Source organism: Acyrthosiphon pisum, chromosome X (assembly GCF_005508785.2).
Source record: "Acyrthosiphon pisum isolate AL4f chromosome X, pea_aphid_22Mar2018_4r6ur, whole genome shotgun sequence".
NCBI lineage: Eukaryota > Metazoa > Arthropoda > Insecta > Hemiptera > Aphididae > Acyrthosiphon > Acyrthosiphon pisum.
Window position 1 is genome coordinate 127,011,415 of NC_042493.1, and position 9,291 is coordinate 127,020,705.

The 9,291-nt window shown below is 27.6% G+C and overlaps 1 non-coding gene across 1 annotated transcript; it reads right to left on the reverse strand.

Moving 5' to 3' along the window:
* Positions 1 to 5,257: 5,257 nt before the first annotated feature.
* Positions 5,258 to 5,329, reverse strand: TRNAD-GUC. Its single transcript has one exon. It is a non-coding gene; the product is annotated as a tRNA-Asp (tRNA).
* Between the last annotated feature and the right edge of the window lie 3,962 nt (positions 5,330 to 9,291).

Consider the following 9,291-nt stretch of genomic DNA (forward strand, 5'->3'; position numbering starts at 1 on the left):
GTTATACATAAATATCAATAAAAATTATATTAAATAAAAACCAGTATTTTATTGTATGGGTTGCGTATGGAGTGTACTCTGTGTACTGTGTCGCCAAATTCATATCTCATAACGATTGCGATCACGATTCACGATCTAAAGTTTTGAGCAATTTTATTTTACCTTATTTTACCTTACCTATGTTGTAAAATATATTTCGTGGATTATTTATACCGTACAAAGTGTTCGCGGTATCTATGCAACTCAAACAATGTAGTTAGTACAAAGTGTCCGTTTACCGTACATGAACGATAAGGTTCTGAATTTAATGTCTATGGCACACGATTTTTCGGGATTTTGAAACTATTTTATAAGTACGATACGATTTTTTGAAGTCGTCTACCGATTTCGGGTATGTCCAAGATATATTTTTAATGCTAGGACTTATTTGTCGGACGTCGTAATGGCGCGATAACGCGATCGCCGCATACACGAAACACAGTTTTCAGTTGAAAAAATATTCTTTAGTCTGAAGTGTATAGTACGTATAACTACAAATATATTATATCAGAATTTATTTTAATAAAAATAACACCACGTTACGAACCACCGAAACGGTATATTTTCACTCCTCGCACTCTGGAATGTTGAGACATTCGCATATTATAAAACGTGGTACGATAATAATAATAATATAATGTCGCCTGCACTCACGGTTGGGAATGTTCCTTTTTGTACTATAACAAAAAAACGGGCGCCGACTACATTATATAATACGTCTGTGTGTGTGTGTGTATGCACAAGGCTTGGCGGCCGAAAAACATTCATCGTAATCGTGCCGGACACAAGTAAAACTGCTGCAAGATATAAACGTGTACCTAGGTACAACATGTCAACATAATATAATATGTACCTACGTGACGCACATGGCGTCTTATTGTTATCACAGTACCTTACAAAGTCCCGACGATGACCGATCGGCCTGTGCCACATGTATTGTGTTTTTTTTTTTTGGTAAAAGAGACGCCATACGGTTAGAATATACCACCTACTACGACCCGTCTACTCTAATGGCCGTGTCAGACAGTTTTATGGAGATTTCAGAGAGCAGAACGATAATAATAGTATATTACATTTTATATAACTCACCTATATTATGATATACTATATAATTTTATATATTATACGAGTATACGACCAAGCGGGCAACCGCGTGTGTGCCGAGGGGGTGATAAATCCCTTCCTGTGTATTTGTTGACTACGTGCAGGTACTTTGATATCGACAACGTTATGAAAAAATTAAAAGTAATTATTATCTTGTCCCGGTTGGGATTTTATCCCGCGGGCGGGCTTGTATGCAACATAATAATAATAATATATTCATATAATATTATATGAGTATCGGGGGTGGCCGAAACCACAGTTCGTGTCTTATCGTAAAATTAAAAACATGTTTACTAATGTAATGATAGGTATTGATGAAGACAAAATTATCCTACACTTAATTTACTCTGATTTATTGCATGTATAAAGTATAACGATTTTAGTTTCTTGGTTGTAAATTGTAATTTAAAAATATATATTCGGTACTTGAAACTTAACTGTAATTTTTAACATAGACATTATTGTAACATTCGCAGGTATACACAATATCATTTTTAAATGCAATATTTTCGGCAAAAGTTAAATTATCTTACCATATTATTAGTATAATAGGTACCTTGTAAAATAAATTATTTTAATTTATTACGATAAAAATGTATCATAAAATATACTTAGTATATTATAGTAATATAGGCTGACGGACTGTCTTCGATCAGAATCGAATTATTATATTATGCAATGGTTTTTAATTAAAATTAACCACTGTGTGTTAACACATAGTAATATTTACTCCTCAATTTTGAGGTACCTACACTCCGACACTCGATACCTACTGTACTGCAGCTGAGCTATTACGGTTACCTGCATTTCCCTTTTTATTATTTTATTTTTTTATTTGTTTATTAAAAACTATAGACTATAATTGATATCAAAAAAATAAAGATGCTACGTCATAGATAAAATTATCTTCTATAGTTTTTATTTAGTGTGAACATTAGGTAAATCTACTGTAAATGCGTTCTTCTCGCGCAAAACCGTTTATTTTGTATGTAATCTCGTTATTACACAATAACTCTTCTTGATACTGGATTCAGACATGGGATGATGGCTCCATTTTAAAAATACTTTTAATTAATATTTAAATATATATTATGAATATTTAATATTCAAATTTTTAATTATTCTCAAAATGTAATAAAATGATCCGATATTAAACCCCATAAATATCAACTGTTGTTATAAATTTACTTACCCATTGATTAGTATATTATGTTATATTGTGTATGATGATTCGTTATACCTATATGAATACCCCACGTGACACTAACAAATTTATAGAAGACAAAATACAAAATACAAAATCAACATACGTTAGTCAGAGTTTAAAGTCAAAGTTTAAAGTCATCTAATTTTATGCCTATTTAATCTAAATAAATATATCCATTAACGTGATTATTTTATCAAAAAAATAACAAAAATGTTTGTACAATATTATAGTATTGGATAATTTTTATTTTAGTATTAATATTCAAGTACAAAAAAAATTTTAAAAATATAACTTGATGGATTTTTTTAAAAATAAATTGAGCAAATTTCAGCTATTTTAACATTCAATTAAACTAGTTAAGTTCATAAGTTAATAAGTTAAAAAAAAAAATAAATTACTAACTTAACTTTAATCTTAAACTAATTAATGCCCACCTTTGCATTCACATACAATATTATTTTTAGATATATTATAATGTATTATATAATATTCTTTAATAATACAATTAACATATATTACAGTGAAACCTCCGCTCACGGACACCTCTAAGTAGCGGACGTTTTTTTGGGAACAAACTAAAAACTTTCTAAAAACTGAATCCTCTGAATATTTGACACTTCCGAATAGTGGACAAAATTTCAGCGGCCGAGAGTGTCAATTATTTATGAGTTTCACTGTATATTGTTTATACTTCATAGAAAAAAAGGTTAACCCAATATAAGTGGATATATTTCATAATATTAGGAATATTAGAATATATTAGATATACTAATATAGTGATGAGGATGTACAAACGAATAGTTATATGCTTGCATTCAAAAAACCACACACCGATGACTCCAAAAAGGCATAACGTTATTACATATTTCCGGAATACTTACCGAATTTTCAACGTGTCTTGGCGCAAGATGTAGTCATAATGAAAACTCAATAGTCGGAAATTCGATCGGAATCATAAATCATCGTAAAAAATTGCGGAAATTAGTGCAACGTAATAGTTTTTCAAATAATTGTATTAGCTTTTCGCCAGTATACGAAAATATTATTTTCTTACCTCCTGGAACACACCGTTATTTGAAAAAACCAACAAATAGTTTATATGCCTAAGTTTCAATACTGACACAATGAAAAATCGCTGGCTTATATTCGACAACTTATATAATTGCTAACAATATTTATTTATTATTTAATTCATATTGTCATAATAATTTGAATATATTTTGATTATAATTTATAGCCGATAGTCGAAAATTAAAATGACTTTACTGAGAACAGTGCATACTAACAAAATTAAAATAGAAAGAAGATGAAAATTATGCCTATAGGTAAAGATAATTTTATCCAATTTTTTAAGTATCTTAAGATATTACTGATATTATGTATATTATATTATTGGCTTATAGTCTTATAGGTATAGGATAATTAATTCTGATTTTTAGCCATATTTATCGCTGAATAATTGCTGTGATTCTAAATGATTAACTGTACCTGTGTTAAAAAGGTATAAAAAAGACGCAAAACCCTCAAACGCTTTAATTGTAAACTACATATAATAATAACGAAAATATATTATTTATTATTTATACCTAGTTGATAAAAAAAAAATTATTTACAATTTATGTATTCAAAAATTTCAGATATTAATATAAAATAAAATTTGTTGAAATTTATGCCCTACGTTTTCTTAAAAACAATTATTATTATGTGTAACTAGCTTCTTTTGTTTTTCAGTACAATTACCACCCAACCACATTTCCACTATTGTGCACTATAAATTTACTGTACCTAATTAAAATCGTCAGATACTATAGCCCCCTTAATATCATCAATAATTTTATAATTTTGATAAAATTGACTTCATATTTCATCTAACTCAATAACTAAAAAAAGTAGATATTTAAAATGTTCACCAAATGTTAATATAACTTTATTTCATACATAATGATTCAATTTTCAATTTAAATTATTTTTTTTTAAATTCTCTATTTAGTGTTTTAGTGTTATAATAGGCCTAATAATATCTTATCTTATATTAATTTTTATGGCTGCATGTTACTCGCGTCCTAAAAAAAGGTATATTTTACAGGTATTAAATTTAAAACGTATCAAATTTAATAATTAATATGCATTCTTATAAATTATATTTCTAGTAGATTTATTAACATCTAATAAACTAGGTACGAACTAGTCCACATAAGTGAAGTATTAGTCCTGTCTCTAATTAAAAAGAGTCTTGGTTGATAATATTATCAAAGTGGATTTAATTTTTTTAAATTTTATAGTTTCATTATACATTAAAATGTTATTCTTATTTTGAGTATAATAATTAATATAATATTAATACTTATTTAATATTTATCTATGTAATTTCATAAAATATAGGTAATATTAATTTTGTCATTTAAGTTATTCTTTTCCGAGATTTCAAATTGGACCAACGATATTGGCAAAATATTGACGTCATTACTCAAATTACTTTTAATGTACCTAGTGTAGATACTATAAAGAGGTACAATGAAAAAATACATCTCATAATATTCATAACTAAAACTGAATACTAAAAAGAGCCAATACGTATACGTATACAATTACACGTATCATGTAACGAGGAAAACTTAAATGTATCTTATATAATATATATATTATTTATACATTGTTATACATTAAACAGTAATATTTTTATTACTCGTATAAAAAAAAAATAGCAACAATTATGTATACAGGTGAATGACGATGGTGATAGCCGGTCCTTAGGCATGTCCTGTACATCCAGTTACTGTCATGGAGTAATTACTCTATGGTTACTGCGAATAGAAACGTAAAAATTGAAAGTAAATTACTTATAATAATAATAATATTATGTAAAAAAAAATATAAAATTGTATAAAAAAAGTGCAAAAATATTTCCTCCCCGGCGGGGAATCGAACCCCGGTCTCCCGCGTGACAGGCGGGGATACTTACCACTATACTACCGAGGACTGTGTTGGTTCATACGAATTAAACATCTCTTCGTTTTATTTAGTTAAAGTATACCATGACGAGTTGTTGAAAATAGTTTTTAGATTCTGAGTGGAACTATGAATGTATTGATTTTACAATGATGTGTGTTTTTTATTTTTTTTTTATTTTTGCGTCCGATTCTCCATAATATCTCCATGATTATTGTAGATAGGAATAAAAATAACTAATAGTAATAACAAGAATAATCGTAATAGGTAGTAATGACAAATAAATTTGCGAAACAATTATTACTATATGCGTTGCGCGGCCGTTGATGCCTCGAAGAATGTAAAACGGTCGTAGAACTCTTTTGATCGCGTTACAAAAAAAAAAAAATCCGTCACTTACAAATGCAGTTAAAATGCAAACGCTGCCGGATATTGTATGATCTGTAGACCATCATGGTGTATTTCTTTGAGCAACAGCCCCTTCATCCGGATGTGTATTACCTGCTGTAAATATTTAGATTTCCCGACCATTTAGTACTTGAGTATACCATAGCCGACTACGTAGGTATATATTACAATAAATGGAAAATTAAATTTCAGGATATTATTTACTTACATATAAATGCATACATATATGTAGGTAGGTCTATCTAGATTATAGATATGAGTATAATATATGGCATACAATTTAGGTTTACATTTTAAGTTATCCTTATACCATATATTTTTGTAAAAATATATAACTTTTGTAATCTTAATATTTATCTTTCCAAACTACATAAGGGATATTATTTAAAAAATGTTGTTATAATGTTTTAAACATCGTGTTAATTCCATGCAATATAGGTATGAGTGTGGTAGTCATATTAAACGATTTTTAATTAATATTTTGTTATTGAATAATAATAATAATAATATACTTTATCCACCATTAGTGCAATAGTCGAGATACAATAATTTATGTTAGAATCTAATTAAATTTTTGTTTATTCGCTGTTAAATAACATACTATAATATTCATGGTAAAGAATTACATAGTAATTGTGTGCACAAATTTGTTATAGACAATCTGCATTTACTATAAGATTTTCGAAGTTTTATCGCTTTGAAAAATGAAAAATGTGTTACTAGTTTTCATTGATGGAAATAAGCACAAACGATTTGCTTGACTCATTCAACCTACAATTATTTACAATATTTCTAAGTGAAATTAATAATTCGGTCGATTGTGGACTGTAAACCATATCGATTAATGCTTATAATTATAAATATTACTCACGTCGTAAAAGTATACAAATTAGTTGCATAAAGAAGAATTGAATATTATATTCATATACAATGACATGCTAAACAGCTTTAGTATCCATAATAATATGTACACCTGCGTGTTTAAAAATTTTGAAATTGTTATGAAAAAATTACCTGTTACAATAAAGAAACGTCTTTTTTCGTTTTAACGAAATTCTATGTCACCGATCCGTAATCGTTCAAAACCCCGCGTACAATGACATAAGATACACCCTGTATAATACTATGACGTTAAAAGTTAAAAGTTCTCAATAATATATCAATGTTTAAATTATTTCTATACTACGCGTATCGTAATTAACTACGCGTCTATTACTTATAACTTATATTCATTTTTATACGTTTCATAAAAACAAACAAAAATTATTAATTTAAAATGACGGTACCTATTTAATTTTTATATATTTTTATATCATGTTCACAACACCATTGTACAGGAATAAAATAATATCCACAAATATTTCTATGGGTAGGTACCTACGCATACCTACTTTACGGTTTTAATTTCTATAAATTTCTCTCAACTGATACTTTAATTTTACAATAAAATCTAAACAAATGTGTTACTCGGAGTCGTCAACATTACCTTCTGTTTAATATAAATAATTGTTGTGTGTTTACTTTTTCTCATTTGGATAATGTTATTACTTATAATTATAAAACTGATAATATTGTAGTATATTGCATATTAATATTTCAGTTAAAACATCTTTAATAACGATTGGATTCATAAACAGGAATACGATTAATTTTAAAAAGGTGGGCAAGTGGTCATTATGAAATGTTAAGGTGTACATTTATTTTGGAAACAGGTAACGTTCCAAATTAAATTAATAATAAAATATGGTTTTGCAGAAGGTAGTTAGTATTACCTAAACAATTAGGGACCGCCACTGTGAATACGCAGACAACAAGAAGTACATTTCTAATGTTCTATAATAAGCAGATAACTATTATGTTTTTATAATTAGTAAAGGTAGAAACAAATGTTTTATTATTTCTGTATTGTAATTGTGTAATGTAGTGCATGCTGTACTGTATAATTAATATATTCGTATTTATATATTATATAACATGTTATATTGTGTACACTATATACTATATACTATAGTGATTCTATACGGTATACGTATAAAAATAAAATATATAGTTGCAAAGAAGTATAAGTAGCCACGTAGATATAATATAATTTTTTTTTGTTATAACGTTTTTTTTTTTTAAACGAAAAAATGTATAAAATAATTAAACACACACACACACATATTTTGATACACTGTTGTAATCAGCAATCTTTATTATTTTACCTATACGAATGACCTCCGTTCTAAAGCCGTTCTAAGTCCTAAAGCCTACAAATGTTTATAAATTGTATTAACACGGAAAATTGTACGTTCAGATTAATCAATTTTACCCTGTGGTTTTTTATACTAAAGTAATTTACCCAGTTATCAAATTCAAGGCCTTACGTACATTTGGGTGACTGTAAGTTTCGTTCCAATGTACATTTTTGATGTAAATTGCGTCCCGGGTATTTTTATATTCAAATGTATATTACCAATTTACAAAAAATATTTTCCTTCCCATTTCATCAGACTTAAGACTGTCAACATTACTGTTATAATGTTAGTATGGTTAAAAATATTGGTAGTTAATTATTTACTTATTATTACTTAATAATATTTATTATTATATTTATTTATTATTATTTCAAATTGCATATTTGTATTGATACTAAGCTGTTGAATTTGTCTGTGCCAACTTCGTCCATTATCAATTATTAACTTATTCAGTATAACTTATATAAGTCTATATAGAAGTAGGTAAAAATTTGAATGACAATTGCCTCACAAATTCAATCCGAGTAATTTTTTTACTTCCTAATTCTTCCATTTTTTTTTTTTTTTAGTATATCCTTCTTTTTAAATTGTTACTCTATTTCTTGAGCTCTGACTTCGTAACGCTATATAAGTATCAATTTGTATATTTTTTAAAATATCTATAAAATTAAAAATATTAGGGTGAGAAGAATTAAATGAACTATTTAATTTTCTATGGAAAGATTCGAAATTGTTAGTCGTGCGTAATGTCGGTGATAAATATTCTGACCATATTTCTGGTGGAAAGTCAGCGTCATTTCTGTGAATTCTAATACTCGAGCATCTTGTGGTTGTATTGCCATAATGTCTTCAGTTTTCAACATCTTGTTGATTTATGAAAGGAAATTCAAAAAAGAGTTATAAAACATAAATGTTAGTTTTACGGATTTTCCGTTGGACGTAATTAACGTATACATGAAAAAAACACAGGCCGCAATTTACGTATGTACCTGAGAAATACCAGGCCAAAACATACGTATGTTGTTATCGAAACCTTTTTTTTGGGACGCAACTTACATTTACCGGTAGATTTGTTTCTTATTTTAATTTATCTATATTGAGTTATAAGTGGCATACCATAAGCACTATACTCATTGTACAAACCGGTCATAGCCAATATAATGAGGAATAATAATTCTTTTCTTATCTAAGCGTTATAATGATTCGAAATCAGGTACTTAACTTGGTATAAAATATTTTCTGGACCATTAAAAATTGGCCGACTAATAAAATAAGATATGTTACGGTTATACAGTAAAATAATAATAAACTCGCATTTGATTTTAAACCGTGAACAAATACTTTATA